The sequence below is a fragment of the Talpa occidentalis genome, unplaced genomic scaffold, assembly GCF_014898055.3.
Source record: "Talpa occidentalis isolate TD23 unplaced genomic scaffold, MPIMG_talOcc4v2.1 talOcc4.6, whole genome shotgun sequence".
Lineage (NCBI taxonomy): Eukaryota > Metazoa > Chordata > Mammalia > Eulipotyphla > Talpidae > Talpa > Talpa occidentalis.
Genome location: NW_023604972.1, coordinates 59,664,568 through 59,689,338, shown reverse-complemented (window position 1 = coordinate 59,689,338; position 24,771 = coordinate 59,664,568). Strand labels below are relative to the sequence as shown.

The 24,771-nt window shown below is 35.6% G+C and overlaps 1 protein-coding gene across 1 annotated transcript in view; it reads right to left on the bottom strand.

Moving 5' to 3' along the window:
* The window catches only part of GRID2 (glutamate ionotropic receptor delta type subunit 2), a 1,708,541-nt gene that overhangs the window by 699,048 nt on the left and 984,722 nt on the right, over positions 1–24,771 (bottom strand). The gene's annotated exons all lie outside the window — the stretch shown is intronic.

Sequence of the window (24,771 nt, the reverse complement as noted above, 5' to 3'; positions counted from 1 at the left end):
ATGTTTTATGTTACTTCCGTATGTAGCTGTTTTCTATTTACTTGACAAAGTAACATGCTCCATATTGTGAAAAATTTTATGCATGCATATTCTAAGGAGATCTATTTCTAGTAAAATTCCCTAAAATTAAAGACAAAAACAATAACAAAATTATCATTAAGTGATGGGTGGTTAATTTCAGTGATTTTTTTCAATTGCCAATAACATGAACAGCAATGAAACTTACATGAAAATAAAAGTAAGCTATACATGACTAACTTTGGATGATTGGTTTTACATATAGGGCCTCTGAGTGTCTGTGTTTTAAGCAGTTGTGGTATAAAAATTTCCATTCATCATACATATTGTAAGATACACTCTTAAGATTCATGCCATGGAACACAGTATGAGACCATTTTGTAAGAGATTATTGTTATTTTTAACAACAATACCTGAGGATGGGCTTTTAAATGAAGATGTCTTCTAGTAACAATCAAGGAGTTGTTCTAAATTGTGAATTGTTTTGGTGGTTATTCTTTGTCCTACTGAGAAATGCCTGCTGATACATTGAATCATGAGAAATTCATTGGAAATATATTTCTCATGTGATCCAGTGCCTCAAAGTATGTAATTGCTTGCAACATCATTGATTAATTTTAGGAGAATAGTTTCTCATTTTCCTCCACTTCCATCCCTCTTTCTCTCCTCCCTGTCTCTTAAACTCAGAGCCCTTAGAATGTTTATGGATGTGCACTATATTTTCAGTGTTTCATGTTATTGAATTGTCTGCATTGTAAATTAGTTCAGTATTTTGTTTTTATCTTTCTGAATTTGCTGCACTTAATTCTCTCAATTCCCTCCATTTTGTTGAAAGTGGCTGATTTTCATGCTTTCTTAGGGTTATATAACACTCCATGGTGTCTATACTTCTTGATATAATCTTTCATCAATGGCATGTAGGTTGCTTCCATGTCTTAGCTATTGCAAACAATATTTCTATGAACATATTGGACCACATGTTTGTTGTTGTTGATGATGGGTTTCATATTCTGTGGACACATGCCCAAGAGTCAGATTGCCAGGTTATATGAATTTCCATTTAAAATTTTTTAGGTAAATCCAACTTTCTATCCCTAGGTGTTGTGCCACTTCACATTCCCACTAACAGTTGATTCTTTTTAATTTTTGTATAAAGTACATATCATTTCAATGCACAACATAATGTCCCTTATGACCTTACTGAAGTATATAGAATAATTTATTTCATAGAAATGAGAACATATTATCTAGTTTTAACTTTTTTCGTTAAAATAATTTTTATAATATATACATTCTCAACAGGTGACACTTATGTAGGGAATATAATTCATAGCAGTTTTCTATTTTATCTTAAAAAAATTCACTCTATACCAATAATCGCAGCACTTATTTTAATTTGATGATTATTTTTATTGTCTTAGGGACAAATCATCAATAACTACTTATCAATAAAAATGTTAGGAAAAAACCTGCAGTTCCCTAATATAGTAAAGGAATACAAGCCAGAAACATATAGAGATAGAACAAGTCTGTATAAAATACCAAGAAACATATTACATGGAAAAAAAAAAAAAACATGACTAAATACGGAAACAGGAGGGATTCAATATAAATTGAACATACTTCTGAAGCAATATTAGTAGAGTGAAGAGATGACTCAATTTTCCTTAAATTGTCCTTGTTTAGATAATCTATATTGAAGGATAACCCTCCCCAGAATACACACAAGTAGGCTATTTCCAATACTTGCCATCTAGGTTCATAGAGTAAAGGTCAATGGAGGCCCTCTGACTTTGAAACTATTACCATTATCTTAAAGAATGGACATTACCCAAAATGAAGGTCAATTCCTGACACCTACCTTAAGGAGGGACAAACTTCTGGACAATCTGCTTTTATAATGTGCATCACCCTCTCTCTTCAGGTGAGTCCTCCTCGCCTCTCCTCGACACCCAAACCCCTACACCAGGCCTTTTCGCAGGAATAAATATCTTCAGTCTGTCTCACTTACTCTAGAATTTGCAGATATAATTAAATTTGTTCTTTTTCTCTCCCTAATTTACGTGATGTTATTTGTTTACTCAACCAGCCTAAGAACTTTGGAGGAGTAAGGGAAAGTTTTCCTTGGAACTCCTATAGTACCATGTGCCAGATTAAGCAAAATGCAGGCCATTCAAAATTTTTAGTAACCAATAGTACTTGGTAGGTGAAAAGTGGTCTAGTGCTACAACACTTATGAAATAAATAGGTGGAAGGTAAGAGTTACAATGGATCTTATTGATGATTTGTCGAGACCATAAAACTTACTCACCTTTCACATTCTCTGCTTTGAAATAAACTTTCAGGCAAAAGCGTGAAATACTCTGAGGCACAGACTCAATCTTGTATCTCAGTAAAGAAGAAAGATGAATATCTCATCTATGGACATGATTTTACTCACTTCACCGCCTTATTTATTTGGGATCAGCAGGGAAATAATCTCTCACTCCTATCCTTGGTTTTACTCATGGTTACTAACATATTAGACACTGAGCGGTACAAAATTGAAACAAGAAAATATTATTAGCACATTAATGTGGGGGAAGAAATAACTCATTCACCACACTAACTCAAGATCATGAAACAGATCCCACTGCCTTATTTACTGCTATGGTGCTATGCTAATTATGAAATAAGCCTTTGTTATATTGATATATTACCTTGTGGGGCTACTTGTTAGAATAATAAAGACTGTGTTTTCTAATGCATTGTATTTTGACTGATGTCAGCTGTGCACCTTTATCTAACCCCCCTCAAAAAATAACATATATTAGAGTAACTTTATATTCAGTTATTTTATAAAGGCACAGTTTCAAAACCATGTAATAATTGTTGGTTTCTTCATGAATATTGAATATTCAGAGTAATTTATGACCCCATTTTTCTTTGTGCAAGGAAAACAAATTATACTAGAAAGATACTTAAGAATGAATATTTCATCCCTTTAATTATATACCAGAATATACAGGTATTCACAACTAAAATTCATTTACTACCATGACACCATATTTTAAGGAAGTCATGAAACTTTTTTATTGCTCTGTTGTGCAAAGAAAGTTAATGTTTCCATTCATTCTGATTAACTGTCCACTAAAAGGAATATAATTTTCTTAGGTCTAGGTTAACTTGGTCATGCATAAGAGCTGGCGTGAATTTTCTCATTTTTTGTAATTGAATGTTACTAAAAGTGAAAAATGTGAAAAGACCACTAATTAAAAATGGAAGTGATATTTCTAATGGAAGGAGCATTTAGAAAAGGGCATAAAAAGATGGCAGGAGTTCAATAACCTAGACCTGGGAACCCCAATAAGCTTAGAGTTCCTTCATTTAAATGACTAGTATAGCTTTAGTGGTACATTATATAACTAAATAACCAGAGAAGTAAAATTATAGTACAGTTAAAAGAAAAGATAAAATGGAATGGAAATATTTATGTTTTTCACTTACCAAATAGCACTAACGTCAAATAAAGTTAACATATAATTAATATTCTTAGAAGAGACATATTCCATAAAAATAAATTCTAAAATAATTGTATAAATAACAAATTCAACCATTATACATCCCAAGTCAATTCCTTTGATAATTTTAATATCCATAAGCAATGCTAACCCCTTTATACTCGATAAACTTCAGTCTAAGTAAGGCTATATCAACTAGTGGCATTACTAACTTGACAAACTGAATTACTTCTGGATAAAGGATAAAAAGTCAAATGTAAGACATCTTAAAATTTGTTAAATCGTTGTAGGTATTTCCATAGTATATCAGAGCTCAAAAGGAAAAATTGTTTTCTTTCCTTTTTTTTTTGGATCGAACCAGCGCTGCAGAGGCTGCGGGCAGCCTCGCAAACCAGCGCTCAACCGCTGTGCCACCAGGGGAGGCCCTCCCTTTTTTCTTTACATAGCAAATCACATAGGCAATTTGATTTTTTTCCATTTTTCACAGTGGGAAGCTATTTTACATCTAAGCATATCACTGTTAAAATTTTTTGGACTCTGCCTCCCCTGGTGGCGCAGTGGTTGAACGCTGGGCTGTGAAGCTGCCCATAGCCTCTGCAGCGCCAGTTTGATCCCCAGCCACCGGCCAGGGTCCCACATGGTGCGCAGACCTCTCTTGCCGCGCCCGCTTCTCCCCTCAGCAGTGTATTTTGTCACTCTGCCTGTTCTGTTCCCCGCTCTGGCTCTGGTGAATTCTCTCACCCTCCTGTGCTTCTGACTGTACCAAATGCTTGTATAAATAAATAAATAAATAAATAAATAAATAAATAAATAAATAAATAAATAAATAAATAAATAAATAAATAAATCTTAAAAAAATAAAATAAAATAAAATAAATTTGGACTCATTATTTGAATCCTCATAAATGTCTAGCAATTTAGTCTACAAAGCATGTATTACCTTTGTTACCTAAAATTAAAAAAAAAAAGATGGACATAAAAAATTGAACATCCCAAAATGATATTTATTATTGCCAATATAATAAGAAACACTGCCTACAAATTCACATTATGCTTAGATTATATCAGAAAACAAACATACAAACAATAAACTATCCAGTTAAAACTGGAGCACAGTGACAGCCCACCCTGTAGTCACTGGAGTGTCCCAGCACAGCTGCAGGGGCCCCTAAATTGTCAAACCTGCCCTTACAGAGGTGCACCAGATGCATTGTCCTCTAGCCTCACTTACACTGTCTTCTTGCCCATAAATCTGCCCTGACCTGAGTGCAGACTGGAGTAGGCAGGGGTGGAGTTTTACCTTAAACAACACCAATCAAACAGTCTGAATCATAAATAGACCCATGAGATTTGAGCTTTCCAGCTGTCATTGAAACATTGAGTTAATTATGTGCATTGAAAACAGAAACAGGCTAATTAGTGCTATCTGGCACCAAAGAGATGAGGTGCTTAGGATTGAAAACTGGTCCAATCAGGCTAGTAGGGTTGGGGGGCCTTAAAGAGGATATAAGGCAAAACGAGAGCCAGATTGACTCACTCAGCAGCCAACCTCCAAAGACACAAGGTCTCAGCAGCCACGCTCTGAAGAGAGAAGTATTCAGCTGACTGCCTCTGTAGAAACATTTGGCAGACAACCTCCACGGGATTTAGCAGATCTCCAAAGACTTTTAGACTTCTAAGTATCCAGACCTCTGCAGAGATCCTGCTACTGCACCTGTCTCTAGTCTTGCCTCTTACATGACTGCAAAGGAGCACCATTGGCCTTGGCTGTGTCTCAAATAGCTATTCATTGTTGGTGTAGAGAAACAGCTCACAAAGAGCTGAAACACTCTGACACCACCTCCAAGAGACTAGTACTGACACTATTGACCAGTGCAGAAATAGCCCTGCTGGCCAGTGACTGGCGCTCTGTGTCTGGTCAACTTTGAGAGCTGTCCACCACCTCTGGTTTTCCAGCACTGCTTCCCGGTGCTGTTGAACTTTTGCCATCTGTTTCAGCATCTGGCAGGGGCCAGGCCAGCTTTCAGACTGTTGCTTTAGGTACCTGCAGTGTCATCTCAGCAGCCTCACCTGTGAGCCCCTCTAGCTGTCACCATAAATTGGACTCCGATGAAGTGTTAACCAGTGTGCAACCAGTTCATTGATGGAAAAGTGACATCTAGTATGAGTGGCCTTTGTTTGGGACTATTGGACAATGTGGACACTATCAGGGATGAGACAGCTGGCCACATGTGGCCTTAGAAACCATTCCCTTTACCCAATATCCTATTTGTTAAATAAACTCTATTTTTGTTGGAACCTTAGCATTAGTTATGCCCTGCAATTGAGTGCATAGGTGAGAAACCACAGAGAGTGACCTGTCCCCACCTTGGCCCTGTCCCTTAAACTGTTTTAAGTACTCTGTGGGCACTGTTTTATAGTGAGGACACTAATAAGTTTAGTTATGGAAATCAAAGGAAGAAAAGAAGAACTGTTTCTTCTTTCCCTCTCATTCCATGTTCTTTTCTCATTACTACACATTTGTACACTATGATGTAAAAAAAAAAAAAAAAGCATGGTGCATATTCATATAGAGTTGCTGTCACATAAATACACAGCAATATAGTCATAACAAATGTGACTACCCCACCACCTAAGAAGCTGAGCCTACTCTAAGCCATTGAGCAAAGAAAAATAGGTGAGGGTCAGGGGAGGAAATCAATTCCTGTTGGCAAGGCAAGTGATGAGTAAGGACAGACCATCTGTCACTGGCAGGAACTTTAGAACTTCTGAATCTTTAGAAAAGTCCAACAATTTATCACGATGCCTTCCATACTTCATTCTCAGATCTGTAAATGTGCTAAATATAAGACAATCCAAAGCAAAGAAACTGCCAGAGCATGTATCTCATTGGTAATAAATGTGGAACAGTTCCTCCACACACAGAGGACATTTTAATTGACTAAACAACAACAAGCAGCATGCTGCTTTTCATTCAACCTGTGGCTTAACTAAATTAAGTTTGTTCCCTTTGCAGGATGTACTAAATGTTACACATTTATGCAAAAGGTTCCAATGCTTTGTGCACCTGTCACACAAAGATATCAGGTGTTCGCTTCCCAATTCCTGCAAATTCCAAATTGTCAGGTGGAAATCTACGAGAGGCATGCCTGGGCAAGGACACCAACAGTTCTTCGGGCCAGAGAATACTAAAGAGTTATTACTCCCTGTCTTTTTTTCACAGTAATACTATAACTTGTATCAGCAATCCTAGAGCAGCGTACTGTGGGGCACTACTTGCACTAAAATTAGTAAATATTCTGTAGTCAAATAGTTTCATAAATGCTAGGTTAAGCAAAGTTAGGAGAACTCTACTCCTAGTCAAAGTTCTTAACATGTTAACATAAATATAGAAATATAATTAACACAAAAGTCATTTTAATATGAATATTGTTATATATTTTATATTTATGCATTTATATTTATACATTACATATAATATGTATACATTATATATTTTAATATTTGGAGACAGGGCTTCAGATTTATGAGCACAAGCTCTAAAGTTAGAGTTAATATCTTTATTTTCTTGCAATTTGACTTTGCACAAACTACCGATCCTTTAAGTCTTAGTTTTCTCCTTTGTCATCAGGTTTTAATGATAGTGTCCACATAACAGAATCATGATGAGCATTAAATGAGATAAGGGCACATGGTAAACTATCAACAAATACCAACACTTGTGTTTTAACTAATGTACTTTATAAACGAATTTCGGAAGGAGATATTTGGAATGTGTCATATTCCAAATGAATTTAAATACAGAAATATTTTTCCCACTACAAACCTTATGAGAGTTATCCTTGGGAAATACACATTGGCATCAGTCTTACTCTAGCCACATATTTTTTAAAAATAATGAAATTTTATTGAAGCACCACAAGGAATTTGTTATTTTAACATCATGGGCTTACAATATTTCTACAGAGAGTATGACTAACAGGACATTTTTCACAGAATTAAAGTCAACATTAAAAAAAGTTGAATCACTGTATTTTTTATAGAACTCAAATACATATGTAGTAGTTCAGACCAAATAGTGATATTTGTTTGTCTTTTTCATCTATTTCTCCTTATTTATTAAACAAGATAAAAGCAAACCAAACCACTATATGGTTCTCTAATAAAGTAAAGAAAATGAGTATAGTATGTTAAAAATTTAGTTTCTAGTTGTTTCTCAAAAGATGTACGGAATTGCAGTACAAAGTCTAAATCCAGATGCCTCAATGTCATGTATGACTAAACTGTACTGCTTTAGAGTGTTGCTAAAATTTTCCATGCAATTATATAATATGTCTCTCTGCAATGCAGGGGGAATACAAAGTTTCAGTCTTAAGGTACACAGCGCATGACCTGGAATTCATTTCCATTGCTGGTTGTTTTGTTTTAATGTGTTTCCGTTTTTCTTATCAGTAGAAGAACTGAATCCACAGTGCAAGGAGACTGGATTAATACTTGTATGGATTACACTTTTAAATCCCAAATAAATCCAGCAGATGGCATCAGTAATCCCTTTCCTGATACAGGGCAGCGTGGGGGATATTCTAAAAGAACTGTGTTGTTTACATTTCCCCTAGAGCTCAGCATGGATCCCCAAATCTCTTTTGTTCTTATCCAAGCAGCCACTATCTGCCATCCCATTCTGTGCCTTTTGCTTTAGAATCTCTGCATTGATCTTCCAGCTGGAATACCTCGGATATGTTTTCATCCAAATCCTTTTGCCATTACTGCCAAAGTTATTTCATAAACAGATATGCCACAATTTTTGTTACTGGTGTGCAGTTGGGTCTTCCCACATCCCCTGGGAGATGGAAATGTGCCACCACTGAAATTTGGCCAATAGAATGCTACTTGCTTGCATGTTTCCCAGTGTGCAAAGAGGGAGGCTAATGCATGGAAGTAGAGAATCTGCACTGGTCACAAGGCAAAGACTCTCCTTCCTATGTTACTGGCAGAGCAAATTAATTGAAAAAAAAATTGAATAATGTTTAAAAGTGAATTTATGATTTCAACAATTTGTTGATGATGATAATAACAAAGATTTGTCAATTATTTTTAGTGCAGGGTACCAATCTGTCACTGCTTTAATTTGTTGTGAGTTTCTGCTTGTGTTGGGGTAATTTTAGATATTTGTTGTGGTATTTTTAGGTACATAATCCCCAAACAATTAGTAACACTGGTCTTTGTTAAAGAATCATTAAACCCTCACTTTGTCTGTTTTGCCATATTCCAATATGTTAGTTTTTGGTATTTTGTTTATTTTCAATAGATAATTTTATTTTCAATAGATAAATTTTGTTTATTTTCAATAGATAAATTACAGTTGGCAGAAAAAATAATTCATAAGTATAACAGGACAACAAATAAAATGGATTTCTACTTGGAATTTGATCAGAGCTTAAAATGTTAATTTGGGGGATACATTGGCAAATATTGAGATTTATGAATAAAAGGCTTTCTTGCTATCTTAAGGAAATTTGAAAAAATCATATAGAATAGTCTATTGATCAATCTAAATGCAACGTACAGGTTCTTCACAACAGTGAATTTTCATACCTTTAATTTTTTCCTTTTTTAAAAAGATTTATTTATTTATTTGTTTGTTTGTTTATTTATTTATTTATTTATAAAAGCACTGGGTACAGTCAGAAGTACGGGAAGGTGAGAGGATTCACCAGATCCAGAGCAGGGAGCAGAACAGGCAGATGTACTGAAATACACTGCTGAGGGGAGCAGCGGGCAGCAGGAGAGGTCTGCACACCATGTAGGACCCTTGCAGATGGCCGGGGATCGAAATGGCGCTGCGGAGGTTGCTGGGCCCCAATTTTTTCCTTTTTATTGATTTTCTATTCTTCCTCCTTGACAAAGATTTTTCTCAAAATTCAAAGACTAAAGCAAATGTCAAATCCTTCCCTCTCTCAAGGGAAGGATTATGGCCAAGGATTATGCCCTTATGCCCAAGAAGTATTGTCTACCACAATCTGAATAGACTTTTATTCCAGCCTCAATTAAAAGTTGTTCAGCTAAGTAAGTTGCACTGAAGGCCATGTTATGTTAATGCCCCCCTTAATCCTTCTGTTTCATATATTGGCTTTCTTGCTGGTCCTCCAGTTTAGCTCTGTCTTTTCTATCTGGATTGTTCTTCCCCCAGAGATACTCTCCCTCCCCCAGGTCTCTGTGTAAAAGTCACTTCATCAGGCCAGACTTCTACAATCTTTCTCCCATTGCACACTTATCCCACATGAAATTAGCACATACCCACACTTATATTTACTGTTCCTTTCTGCACATTGGGATATAAACCTCACAGAAGTAACAATTTCATTTTATTCGCAGATATGTACCCTAGAATAATCAGTAAAATATATAGTGTTTGAGTAAAATATGTTTGCAGGTGCATGTCAGATTTTCATGTTGTATGGAGGAAAAAAATAACACCTCCAACTCATCCTTCTATATATGTGTATTTCTCTACTTCACCTAGGACTAAACAATTAGATGAGTATGTGTTAAGAGGCAGTCATTGAATGAAATTTTATTTCTTTTTAAAATATTTATTTATTTATTTACTTACTTACTTACTTACTTATTTACTTAGTAGAAGAACTGGCATGTAAGCCAGATGTGTGGAGGATTTATAAATTCACCAAAGACAGAGTGGGGAGCAGAACAGGAGGATTCACTGAAACACACTGCTGAGGGGAGCCATGGGTGAGAGAGGTCTGCTGTGTCATATGTGGGTTACCTCCCTGACTGGGGGTCAAACTCAAGCTGTGGCTGTGATAGAAGTGAGACTGGATCTCTAGACCACTAAGGACACCCTGGATAGAATTTTGCTTCTAAAATTTAAATAAGTAATGATAATTGACACAATTGGCATTTTTTCAATTGAGAAGGTCGTGATTACCTACGTATGTCATATTTAAAGTCAGAAATAGTAAACCTCGTACACCACTGGTAGTAATGTAAACTGTGCAGCCACATGAAAAAATGTTATAGAAGTTCCTAAAAATATATTACAAATAGAACTACCATATGATACAGCAGTTCCACTTCTAGATGTTTATCAAAAGAATATGAAAATACTACTTTGAGGGCCTCCCTGGTGGCACAAGGGTAAAACACAACCTATGAAGCTAACCGCAGCCACTGCAGCACTATTTCGATTCCTGGCCAGGGAGCTACTCGCATGGCGCAGCAGACCTCTCCTGACTCTCCCACTGTTCCCTTCAGTTGTGTACTTGAGTCAATCTGCCTGTTCTGTTCCCTACTCCGTCTTTGGTGAATCCCCTCACCCCCTACACAAATCTGGCCTGTATCCCAGTTTTTGTATGAATAAATAACTTAAAACAAAAACAAAAACAACCCTTAGACTCTGAGAACAGAACAGGGGTGTCCAGAGGGGAAAGGAGTAGGAGGATAGTGTAGAGAAGTTCCCCTGGATAGTGTTCATGTTAACATAAACTTGGATTATAGACATGGTATATGGTATATTTGAAGGGGACAAAACTATAGTGCTAAAACATTATACAATGTTGTAAACTAATGTTATCTTAATTAAAAAGAAAAAGTTTTCCAAAAAATGAAAAGTTAAAAACATGCAAGAAAAACCAAATATCCAAAGTGATTTACCTCATGTCATGGAATCTATATGTTATCAGAAAATGAACATGAACTTGGAATAACAGGGATTAAGCTCAAGTGCCAGAACTCCTTATCTACAGTCAATTATGCTACTTATTCTGAGTTATAGTTTCCTATTGTCTAAATAATGTCTCCTCCTCCACAGGTGTATAGTGAGGATTAGGGGCAGATGTATTTAAAACTTTTATGCTGTAAGTGGTCACAACAGTACCCATTTCCTCTTCCCTTCTTCACTCAGATTGCTACAATAATTTTCATGGGACCCATAAATGAATATATTTAGATGACTTAGTAAAAGTCCACTGATTATTTACAGACTGTCAATAATGGCAATAAACGTTAATATTCATTCAGTTCTTAAAATGTGCCAGGCATTAATATACATATATGCATATATGAATACTCAAAATGCACTTGTTATATAAGTATTACAATTGTACCCATCTTATATATGAAGAAACTGAAGAATATAAAAGTTAATTCACTCAAATCGTAAAGCCAGATGTGGAAACCAGAAGCAAAACTTTATTCTTGCTATGCAATGTTCTCATGTTTCTGCATGTTTCTGAACCATTATGCTTTCTTCTAAATTAAAACAATTAGAGCTAAATAAAATCTTGTAGGCAGTGTGTGGTATATACTGTAGTTTTACATACTTGAACTCCACTGTGTAGGTTTTTTTAAATAACAATTTATTATTTTAATTGTAGTAATTCTCCATCTTAGGTATCACAACTTTTTGCATTTAGCTTACTTGCATCTATTATGCAGATTTGAGTGAGAAAATTAACCATAGAAGGATTTGAAAAATCCAGAAGATTATATTCCTCCATCATTATATTCCTTGACCATTTGTCCTGCAGTGCTATAAAAAACTTCCTTTTCCTTTGAGTTTCAGTTTTCATATTCTTTTCAGAATGTGAAAAATTTGCTGCACAGATAAACTGATCAAACATTCCTGTATATAAACTGTGCAGCTGATGCTAATCCTGCTTTCTCATTATAACAAAATTTTCAATGGTCACTACAGGCTAGAGGTCCAAAAGATTCAAAGGAGAAAATTGAATACTATTCTTAGGTGTCGGGACAATAAGCAATAAGGTAATTAAACATCTAGTTTCTACGATTTGTCATTTAATTAGTTTACTACCCTTCTCTTTGGATAATGTGACCATATTCTGGGTTTTCAATGGTTCATCATTGATGAAGCCACTATGGAAGCTAATTACTACTCATTAAAAAACATTCTCAGTTCAATACATCTGTTATTCCTAAGCTTTTCCAATACCCCACAGTGACTCTGCTTGCTAGAATATCAAGAGAGGTACAAAATGCTGATGAATTTGAAATTAAAAGACTTCATAGAGAGAAAAAAATATTTAAAATGTCTTATTAGTTTTGATACACAAAGTGTCCAAAAGAAGTATGGATAAATGGAAAATGTGAACTTCCGTGAATATATTCCTAACTACTTTGTTCTCAATGTATTTAAGCTTATAGAAGATATGATCCTTGAACTTTCTATAGAATCAAAATAAGAATGTGAAGCTTTCTGGGATTTCTAAATTGCTTTTATAGTTTCTTCCATAAAAAGTATACCCTGCAGCCTATTGAAAAAAAAATGTTTTTATTGTTGCTAGATTTGACAGCATGGTCACTTTCCAGAATCCCAAGCAATTGACTCTCCTGTCTGTGCTGTTTCACTATAGTGAAATATAAACCATCTTTCTCTTACCACTGACAAAACACCTTATGGTGTAAGAACTGTGTTTAGTAACAAAATGCCAGTTGAAACTGAGGCACCAACTGTTATCTGCTCAAACAAAATGTCATTTGCAGAAAAGAATTACAGAGTTTGACAAAAGAACCTATGCTATGATGACATAATGCAAAAATATTCCAAATGATCTGACACATTTTAGTTTTTATTGATCTTAAATATTTTTTATATTCCATAAAACATTTGTTTACCTGTGTGCATACTGTCTGTCAGTGTTTATAATTGCATGATTTTTTGAAATGATTCGTTACCTTGAGTATCATTTGCATGTCTCAAAATACACAGTTCTACCTTTCCTAGAAATGGATCAAAAAACTATTTCGTTTAGCTTCACCTCAAATGCATGACTTAGAAAGCCTACTAGAAATTTAACTAGCAATTCTAACTAGCAGTTCTCTCCATAAAAATCAGTTTTGCTCCTGCCTCATTCTCTGAAGCAGTGACACTCGACTTCAACCAACTCCAGTGGCCCATTTACCTCACAACTTTATAATTAACTTGTTTGCTATTTAAACAACTAATAAAAAATAATAATTAGGCAGAAATTATTTCAAGCCCTCAAATTTATTGCTTTCAGAAATCAAAAGAAAAGTAAAACTTATCTGAATAGTAAGTTAAAATTTTAGGGGTGTGTATCACCAATAAGAAACAATGATAAATATCTTAGTGCTTTTCATTATTTACAGTTATTATAACCGTTTGAAAGGCATTGCTAATCATTTCCCTATTTTAAAAATGAATATACAGCATCTTAAAAACTTCATTCTTGGGGATTCACTGGTGACATAGGCGGTTGAGCGCCACACCGTCAAGCTGTCCACAGCCTCTGCAGCGTGGGTTCAATCCCCTCCGGTCAGCGAGAATCCCACCTGGGATTCAGACCTCTCCTGTCTCGCCCGCTGCTCCCCTCAGCAGTGTATTTCAGTCTGTCTGCCTGTTTTGTTCCCCGCTCTGTCTCTGGTGAATCCTCGCACACCCCACAACTCTGGTCTGTACCCCGGTTCTTGTATAAATAAATAAATAAAAAAAAAAAAAAGAAAAAAAAAAAAAAAAGAAAAAAAAAAAAAAAATTAATTCCTTGCTCTATAGTAAAATAGACAGTTACAAAAGGACTGATCATTTCAGAAGAGCTCCAGGTCTTCTGGTACCTTCCTCCTTAGTGAGTCTTTAGCATAAGTGATATAGATATTTGTGTCTTCAATATCTTTCCATTTATCACCTATGGAACTCTAGATTTCCTTCCATGTAGCATATGACCACTCAATTGATTATCACACACAATCTTCTCAAATATTATCCATGATAGTTGCTCTTTTTTGTACCTCCCATTCACATCTCAATCAGGAGTAAGGTAATATATCATTATGGTTTCCATTTGTATTTCCCTGAGGATAAGTTATAATGAGCATTTTTTCACATGTCTATTGGGCCTTTATATGCATTGTTTGGATAAGTGACTTGCACTTCTGCCTATTTTTATTATATATTTTATTTTATTTCCATTGAGTTGTATGAGTTATTTGTAGATATTGACTACTGGCCTCTTGGCAGATATCTGATGTGAAAATATTTCTCATAGGGTGTCATTACGTTTTATCAACACCCTCGTTTGTTGTATAGAAGATTTTATACTTTGATATTTCTCCAAATTGTTTATATTCTCTTTTGCTTCTCTTGCTTTTGGAAATGTTCCTTAAAGATATTCCTGAAGCCTATGTCTGGAGTGCTGTGTCTGTTTTTGTTGTTGTTGCTTGTTTGTTTTTATGTATCTTATAGTTTCAGTTCTTATATCCAAGTCTTTGATACATTTTGAGTTAATGTTTTTGTATGGTGTGAGATAATAATGGGTTAGGTTCATTCCATTGTCCATTTTTCCCAACATTATTTATTGAAGAGACTTCTTTCCACAAATATGTGCTGTTGTATCCTTTGTCATTAAGTAACTGTCCATAATTCTAGCTTTGTTTGCAGTCTCTCAATTCTGTTCCAGTGGACTGTAGGTCTGATTTTGTTCCAGTACTATGTTGTTTTAATTATAACAGTTTTGTAACATATTTTGAAATCTGGGAGTGTGATACCTCAGTTCATCCATCTCTCTCTCTCTCTCTCTCTCTGTTCTCTCTCTGTTTCTCCCTCTCTGTTTTCAGAAATTCTTTGTTTTTTTTTTTTTTTTTTCAGGACATTTTGTGTTTCCTTGTGAATGTCAGTAATGTTTGCTCTATTTCTTTGGAGAATGCTATTAAAATTTCATAGGAATTGCAAGGAATCTTTATCTGTATGTTGCTTTGGGTAAGGTTGCTATTTTAGACATGTTAATAATGCCAATCCAAAGACAGGGGGTATCTTTCCATTACTGTGTGTTGTCTATTTCCTTTAACAAGGTTTTATAGTTGTCATTACACCTATTCTTCACATCCTTTGTTAAGTTTACTGCTAGGTGTTTATTCTTTTCAATGTGATTGCAAGTAGGATTGTTGTCCATATTTCTTCTTCTCATTTTTTTACATACAGAAAAATAGCTAAATTAAAAATTAGTTTGTAATATGTTACTTCACTGTATTGACATTGTTTCATCAAGTCATCTGTATATAGTGAATCTTAGTTCTTTCTAAATTTGCTATCCATTATATATTTCTCTTGCCTAATTAATTTATGAAGGACTTTCAGTGCTGCATTAAATAGTAGTGTTAAAAGTGGATGTCCTTGTTTTTTACCAAATCTTACAGGAAAATATTTCAGTTTTATACCTCTGAGGATAATGTTAGCTGTGAGTTTGGCATATATGGCTTCAATATATTGAATTGTATTCCCTCAACTCCATTTTCTTGAGGGTTTTTATCATAAATGGACATTGAAGATTATCAAATGCATTGTTGATATGGTCACATGATTTTTACTTTCATTTTGTTGATATGCTGAATTAGATTGATTGAATTTTGATGTTGTAGTATCCCCCAACCATTGAATAAATCTGACTTAACCATGGTGCATGATCTGTTAAATACATGGTTGAATTTGGTTTGCTAAAGTTTTTTTTTTTTAAAGATTCATTTATTTATACAAGCACTGGGTACAGTCAGAAGCACGGGAGGGTGAGAGAATTCATCAGAGCCAGAGCAGGGAACAAAACATTCAGACTGACGAAATACACTGCTGAGGGGAGCAGGGGGCGTGGCAGGAGAGGTCTGTCATGCTATGTGGGACCCTTGCTGGCGGCCAGGGATCTAACCTGCGCTGCAGAGGCTGCGGGCAGCTTTGACGCCCAGCTCTCAACTGCTGTGCCACCAGGGAAGGCCCTTGTTTGCTAAAGTTTTGTTGAGGATTTTTGTGTCCATCTTCATCAAGGATACTGGTCTGTGCTTTTCCTCTTACGGTGTGTCTGAGTTTGGTATCAGGGTAATGCTAACCTCATAAATGTGTTTAGAAATATTCCCTCCTCAATTTTTAGAACAATTTGAGAAGTATAGGTATAGTTTATCTTTGAAGGTTTTGTGGAATTCACTAGTGAAACCATCTGGTTCTGGACTTTTGCTTTTGTGAGAGACATTTGATTACTGTTTCTCTTTCCTTGATTATAAGTTGCCTTTTCAGGCTTTCTATTTCTTCCAGATTCAGTATCAGATGGTTGCGTATTCTAAGAATTTTCTTATTTCTTCTACTTTATTCAACATGATAGCATACAAATGTTCATAATGATATCTTATGATTCTCTGAATTTCTGTGCTGTCTGCCCTAACTTCTTCTGTTTTGTTTTTGGTTATACTTATTTGAGTTTTCTCCCTTTTACTTTGTGAGTCTAGCTATAGGTTTTAAACATTGTTATTTTTTATTTTTTTTCAAGGAACTAGCTTTTGGCTTCACTAATCATTTGATCTTTCTTTTTGATTTATATTTAATTTCTGTCTGCTGTATTTTTTTATTTCTTTCATTCTACTGTCTGAATAAATGTAGGGTTTTGTTTGTTAATTTTCTTCTAGTTCCTTAGGGTGAGAAATAGGACTGTTTAATTGAGCTCTTATTAGTTTTTGATATGGGGTTGTAATATTATATACTTCCCTCCTATTGGTTCTGGAAGGTTTTGTGTGATTGTTTACATATCTCTTAAGGTATTTTTAAATTTCTTCTTTGATTTCCTCATTAACCCAGTAGTCACTAAGAGGTGTTTTACTTAGTCTTCTGATATTAGAGGTTTTTCCTGCTTTCTTTTTGTGATTGATTCCTAGTTTGATACCATTGTGATCAGAGAAAATACTTGAATGATTTTGATCTCCATGAATTCCTTGATACTTTCTTTTATGGCACAATATGTGCTCTATCTCAGAGAAAGTCCCTTGTGTACTTAAGACTGTGTATTCAGTTTTATTGGGGTGCAGAGACCTATAAATGTCCATTAAGTTCATATTGTCAAGACTCTTTTCCCTTGTTGATTTTCCGTTTAGTTTATCACTCCACTGGTGGAAGTTGGGTGTTGAAGTCCCCAACACTATATTGTTGCTGTCAATGTCTGTTTTCATATTGTATAATAATTATTTTATATATTTATACATAAGAGATACAATGCCAAAGGCAAAGGAAACAATGTTTACATCTTCATATAAGTGATAATACTAATGAGAATTTAGGTGTGAATTTGTCAAACTCTATTTGGAGGAAAGGGTAAATTTGTTTTTTGTTAAAGATTTATTTTATTTATTCATACATACAAGATCTGGTGTATAGGCCAGTGGTGTAGGGGGTAAGAGGCTTCACCAGACACAGAGTGGGGAACAGAACAAGTGGATCTACTGAAAGACACTGCTGAGGGGAGCAGTGGGCAACACAGGAGAGGTCTGCTGCACCATGTGGGTAGTTTCCTGGCCTCTGGGGAGCAGGATCACTTGCCAGTGCTGCAGTGACATGGAATAGCTTCACAGTGCTGAGACTTAACCCTTGCACCTCCAGGGAGGCCCTGGAAAGGGTACATTTGTGAGAGACAATCTGTAAGCTATCCTCTCAGCTTCCAAGTTAGTCAATAGATGCATTTAACATCTGAGAAATAAAAACAGTCAGTGTTAAAATGTCATTAAAATATTTGGAAAATACCAAAGTAGCTAAAACAAGCAGAAAATTGAGATTCTCTCCACAGAGTAGCCAAAGAGATTAGGAGGAGTAGGGAAACATTCCTTGTTTTATATTATGTTTTACTAAACACTTTTTAAAATGTTAATTATGCATTAAATTTTGATAAAAAATAAATTTATTTTTAAAATTACATGTGTATTATCTGATCATTAATTATTTTTTAAATTACCTATATGGAAATAGCATACTGAAAATATTTTCTAAGCATGTTTTACTAAAATTTGCTCAAAATCACATTAAAATGTAATTAATATCCACAGATTTAATAAAATCTATTATCTTTTTAAATTTCCATATTATATATGTATTTTCCAAATCCCACATGGCCCTTCACATCATGAAAGTAAAGCATAATCAGAAACTCTGTTGCTGACCTTGCTATGTGTCTGTTTGATTGTCTGTATTCAATTAAAACTTTGGTATTCTATAGAGAATGGCTATTATTTTCTTCCTATTTTATGTTTTTTTAAGATTTATTTTTATTTATTAATGCATACAAGAGCTGGAGTATAGGCTAGAGTTTCAGGGGGTGAGGTGAGAGTATTCACCAGAGACAGAGTGGGGAACAGAATTGGCAGAGCTACTGAAATACACTGCTGACGAGAGCAGTAGGTGAGACAGGAGAGGTCTGTTGAGCTATGTGGGTCAGCTCCCTGGCCGGGGTCTGAACTTATGCTGCAGTGGCTGATGATAGCTTGATAGCACTGAGACTTAGCCCCCTGCATCACAGGGAAGCCCTTCCTGTTTTTATTATCTTCTTAGGTCATCCATGGATTGATTGCTATGATAAGAGATTCTTTGAAATTCAGTGACCAAATAAGAAAATAAACAAACAAAAATCCTACCACAGATGAACTTTAACAAGAAAGCACAGCAAAATCCCCTTTGCAAATTCTCCTTGAAATCTCCTTTACCTCCTTTTGGGGACTTTCATTGAAAAAAAAAGGTATGAGGGGATATCAAAATCAACTGAAGTTATCAAAATCAACTGAAGTAAAAGGTGCCCAAATGCACCTTTTATTAAGTGTGCCTTACCACCTGTAGTTATTGCTGCATATATCCTTAACACTAAATTGATTGAAAACTAGATTATTCAAGTTAAAACTGTGCTTTTCTGTTGTATTGAAGTATATATAAACAAGTCTCTGGAAAACTTGATATTTTTAAAATATTGTTAAGAATTTGTTCAGTCCTATGAACTTGAAAAAAATTATAATCTATCTGTGAGTTTATCCTTGAGGTATAATATAGCTAAAGTGAATGAATCCTGTTGGCTACAAAGGACAGGAAAGGAATAGAATCATCATGTACATGAGGAAAATAATGCATCTCCAAAGCTGAAGCCAAAAGAAGCAGGACCCAGTACCCTCCAACTGTGGGTGAATGTACAAAGGCAGCCAGCCAATGTACACCTTAGAGAAGTAAGCAGTGCTGTTCACCTTCACTTGTTAATTATTGAAGTGTACCTACATGCAGAGCGAAGCCATCCTACATCATTTACGGGCACCTACAAAGAGGAGGTTGATTTTACCACTCTGCTGTGAAACTTGCTTTTTTCAATCCTGACTAGACATTTCTATTAAACAGTGTCCATCTGGCCTACTTTCAACACTTTCTATCCCCTGCTATCCAAGCCATAGCTGAGAAGGATAAGAACTTTAAGATAAGAACTTTACTGAGAAGTCTTCACTTCCTTATCCAAATTTCCCTATCCTTTTCTATTCTCCCCAGCAAATAATGTACATCAAGATGTACATTTATAAAACTATTATATATGTCTAGAAACACTGCTTATGTTTAAGTGAAAAGTGGTACTATGAAAATTACCTGGACTTCTATGTGTTTTGATTTTTTTTAAATTTACTTAATAAGACCCACCTATTTATATACTTGTTAAATTAAGTATCTACATTTTATATCCTTGTTAATTATTTGACATGATAGCATTGCTCCCCTCATGTGTGGTCACTGCAGATCTCCCACCACCAAAGCAGGCATAGCCCTCCATCACAGTCCACTGTGCTCTCCCAGTACCCCCCACCCACTCTTGTTTTCACTACTTGTCCTCTCCTTCCCCTTCCCCCTCCGTTCCTAGATGCTGCAGATCCAGTTTTGATTTTAAATTTCACCTTCATTACTTCTTTACCTGAGATCTCTTAGACTAATGCGTCCTTATTTGTAAACTGGGAAAAATGCAAACATATCTGAGTGGTTACATAGGTAACTAGTGTAATTCATGTCTCGTGTCCTGCTCCCTTCCCTGACACATGCTATAGTATAAGGAAAATGTTTGGTTCCTTTTCTTCATTTTAATTCTTGACTAGATTATAAAATATTGGAAGACAGATAATTGCCTCACTTTCAGCATCAGGTAATAGGTAACTTGTGGGCACATATTAAATATGTGACTGTACAGTTTTGTTTTTTTTTTTTTTCCATCTGTTGTCATGAGGAGTCTCTAACAGTTCTTCTGTTGAGTGCTCTCAACTCCTGGGACCCTCGAGATGTGTCAGAACAAATTCAACACGAGGGAAATATCTATTGAAGGTCAGTACTGTCTTGTTCAATACTGAGGAAAACATGTTTATGTCTTTAAAAGGGGAGGTTCAAATCAGTACTTTGACCTCATGGTGCATTGCTGGTATTTTGATTATAAATTTGACTCACAGATCAAAGAAATAACAAAATTATAATGGAAATACAATAATCACTTTCAAGGATACAGATTCTCTATTACTAATTATCCCCAAATGAAGCAGCTGATTACCCAGTTTCCTTATGGGCATATTGGAAATTAAGATATTTTATAGAGATATAACATATATTCCAGGCAAGCAACTTTCAGAAATTCATGTTTCCTTTAATAAGATGCCCAGTTTACCTTATTTTCTTTATTGTTCATATTGGTTCAGTTTTGCTCAATTGATGAGTAGAAGACTCAGTGAAATGCAGTAAATTTCCATGGTGAGTGCAGTGCTCCTCAATTTTAGCATGTAAGCAGAATCACCAGGAGTACTGAGACACACAGGCTATAGAGTCACCCCAGAGTTTCTGATTCAGTGGAGCTGGTGTGGGGTCTGAGAAATGATTTTTAACACTTGCCCTGGTGACACTGATTCTGCTGATGTAGGGATGTATTGTGAACCATTGTGATAAAAGATATGGATATAAAGTCTAAAAAAAAAAACTCTTTTTTAAAGGGGTTAATATTTTTAGTATGTTTTTGATAATAATTCTAAATTATGTAAGATTACAAGGACAGAGACTTCTAGGTGATGAAACATGGAACTTAAGATAAGCCAGTCACATAAAGATCCAGGTTTGAGTTAAGAAACTCTTAACAAGGGCCTCCCTGGTGGTGCAAGGGGTTAAGCACTGCACTATGAGGCAATCTGCAGCCTCTGCAGTACGAGTTCGATCCCCGGCCGGCCAGGGAGAAACCCACATGGATAGGCAGATCTCTCCTGTCTCTGCCCGCCTGCTCCCCTCAAGAGTGTGTTTCAGTCGGACGGCCTGTTCTGCTCCCCACTCTGCCTCTGGTGGATCCTCTCACCCCCCATATCTCTGGCCTATATCCCAGCTCTTGCATGGATAAATAAATAAATCTTAAAAAAAAAAAGAAACTCTTAACAAGGTTCAGACTAAATTTGAAAATTATTCCATTAAGTATATTTTAAAATTGTTTAACTTCTGATAATGTAGCATTATCTTCAAATTTAGGTGTTTTCTATATAAGTGGAGCCCAGAAAAGTTAATTTAAACTAATTAATAGTTGCCCAGATGGCTATTTTAAATCACCCTCTTCTAATTTGATCAGTTTGAATTGAAAATACAATCTATTTTAAGGATAAGAGAATATAGTTTGCCTAAATAAGAGTATTTTCACACATAAAAATCACACATTTAAAGTTTTAAGTTAGATTTTTTTAAGTTCATGAGGTGTGCTGTAGAGGCTCACATCATTAGATAGAGTCACAAAAAAAGACATTTAAAGTGACGTACACAGCAAGTTCAATTAAAAATAGATTTTGACAATGTCAGAGGAGTCTAAATAAGCACACATGAAGTAGTTCAATGAAGTTACATTTTTAAAGACCACATTTTAGATATAAGATCAACTATATCTTAAATACTCAAAATGTAGCACGTATTTTGAACTTGAATGATTGATTTACTATTAGAATTCAAAAATGCCAGACTAAATACTAAATAGAAAGTTTATTTTGATAGCTTTTTTTTTCTTACATTGTTTATTTTTGTCCAATATTTGATTTTCCAATTAGGTGTACTCCCCATAAATCTCCCGCCACCACATCACCCATAAACTGTCACTATAGTCCCTTGTGCTCTTCCCTCCCCTGTTTTGATCCCTTGCCCTCCCCATGCCCTGCTGTATGACTCAGATCTATGGTCAGCTTGCAATTTTTGTCTTTTTTTTTTTTTTACCCTTTGTTTGGTTTCCCTATATTTTCCCTATAAGTATAACCACAGAGGATGATGGAGCACCCAGGACCAGGTAATAAGGGAGAGCTATAACCATTCTAAGCCTAAAAGACAAATAAAGAGAACTAGAACTAGAAGACATCCAAAGCTAAAGCTGTAGAAGCATACCCAGATGGGAACGATGGCCCCAAAGAAAAGCCACCACTATTAACATAGACTGTAGATACAAAGGATGCAACAGGATAATAAATACCTGATCGATCGCATTGTCTACCCTCTAATCTCCTGCCAATGCACTCATTGACCAACCCCAGACAGTAAAGAGACAATGCATCTGGATGGGGCAGTCCATAAAGCTCAGCTCCAAGAAGCATGGAACAGGCAGAAGGGATTAGACAGGATTAGGAAGGAAATTGTGTCATGTTAGATTATATTGCCAAAAAAAATCTCTCTGAGGAGGCAGTATCTGAGCAAAAGCATGAAAGAACCAAGGAAGTCAGTCATGCAGACCTCTGCTGGAAAAATGTTAGAAAGAAGAAATGCGGGGTGCAAAGGCTCTGAAAATAAGATGACCTTGTGTTCTTTGAGAAATAGAGAGGAGGCAAGAATATTGGAATAGTAAGAAAAAGGGAGAAGGAAAAGAAGTTAGGGCAAGTGGTGTCAGGTGAATAGAAATTGAAAGTTTTACTCTTAGTGTGATTATAAACCACTGAACTATTTTGAACAGGACAAATTAATGATATATATAATTTGAGAAGTTCACTCTGTGTTTGGAGAATTAACTAGAGGGAGATAAAAGAGTGAAAGGAGAGGGCCTCCCCGGTGGCGCAGCGGTTGAGCGCTGCCTTGCGAAGCTGCCCGCGGCCTCTGCGGCACCGGTTCCATCCCCGGCTGCTCCCCGGCTACCGGAGGAGGGTCCCACATGGCGCGCAGACCTCTCCTGCCGCCCGCTGCTCCCCTCAGCAGTGTACTTCGGTCCTTCTGCCTGCTCTGCTCCCCGCTCTGGCTCTGGTGAATTCTCTCACCCTCCCGCGCTTCTGACTGTACCCAGTGCTTGTATAAATAAATAAACCTTAAAAAAAAAAAAAAAAGTAAAAGGAGAAATATCATTTAGGAGGCACTGAAACAGCCTGGGAAAAAGATTACTGTGGTGTAGAATAAAGAATATTATAAACGATGAAAATACTCAGTACATCTGTTAGAAAAAAAAATTAACTTGTTGAAGGATTGGTTGTGATAGTGTGAGAATAACAGGGGCATCCCTGGTGTTCCTTAGACCTGTGGCCTGAGCAACAAGGTAAATGATGGCTGTGATATATTTCTGCCTTTTATCGTCCATTAAAACCATGTTAATCGGCACTCAGTAGGGGGCATTTGGTCATTTGGAATGGAAAATTCAGATTTTTTTTTTTTTTTTTAATACACAGCAACTGATGGTCTTTAGAATTGAGGAAGACTTGCAGTGAAGCTCTAAGGTAATGCCTAAGTTCCCTCATCATTGCACAGATCCAAGCATCTATCTGCTTACATTAATACTGTTGTTTGGAATTGAATATAAATCTACTACTAAATCTGTGGCACCTTACTTAATTCTTCTGCGATTCATATACTACTATATTAGGCATCAGGATTGTTCTTATCATACTAGGTTGTTTTGATGATTAAATGAAATGATATGTACAAAGTATCTAGCTCACTTATAAAGCTTAGTTATTATATTTACTTCATATACTAGAGCCTGAATACTTCATTTAAAGCAAATAATTCACTCATGGATGCTTAATATAGTGGACAGCATTAGTCCATAGTAACACAAATAATTTTCAAAAGTCATCCTATTGCTTACTCTCTCTTTGAGTAAATACATGAAGAAGGAAAGTGACATTTGAAGAACCATTCGATATTTTTTTACCCTCCATATTAGTGTACCTGAATGAAATCGTTATTACCTACCTTTGTAGAAAACATAGTCCTATAAAGGAAAAAAAAATATAGTACTATGTTTAATTTCTATTTACCCTAGCTTCAATTATACTGTCCAAAATTATGAACTAGGTATTCAAATTGATGTATACTGGGGTGGGGGGAGTGTAACACATCTAGTAAATGAAAATTGAATAAAATATTTGTTTCCTCTTTACTAAAAACCTCAGTAGGATTCCCTATGTCAATAGGTTCAAATAAAAGGGTCAGCAATCTTGACTTACACATCAAATGGTATTCAGG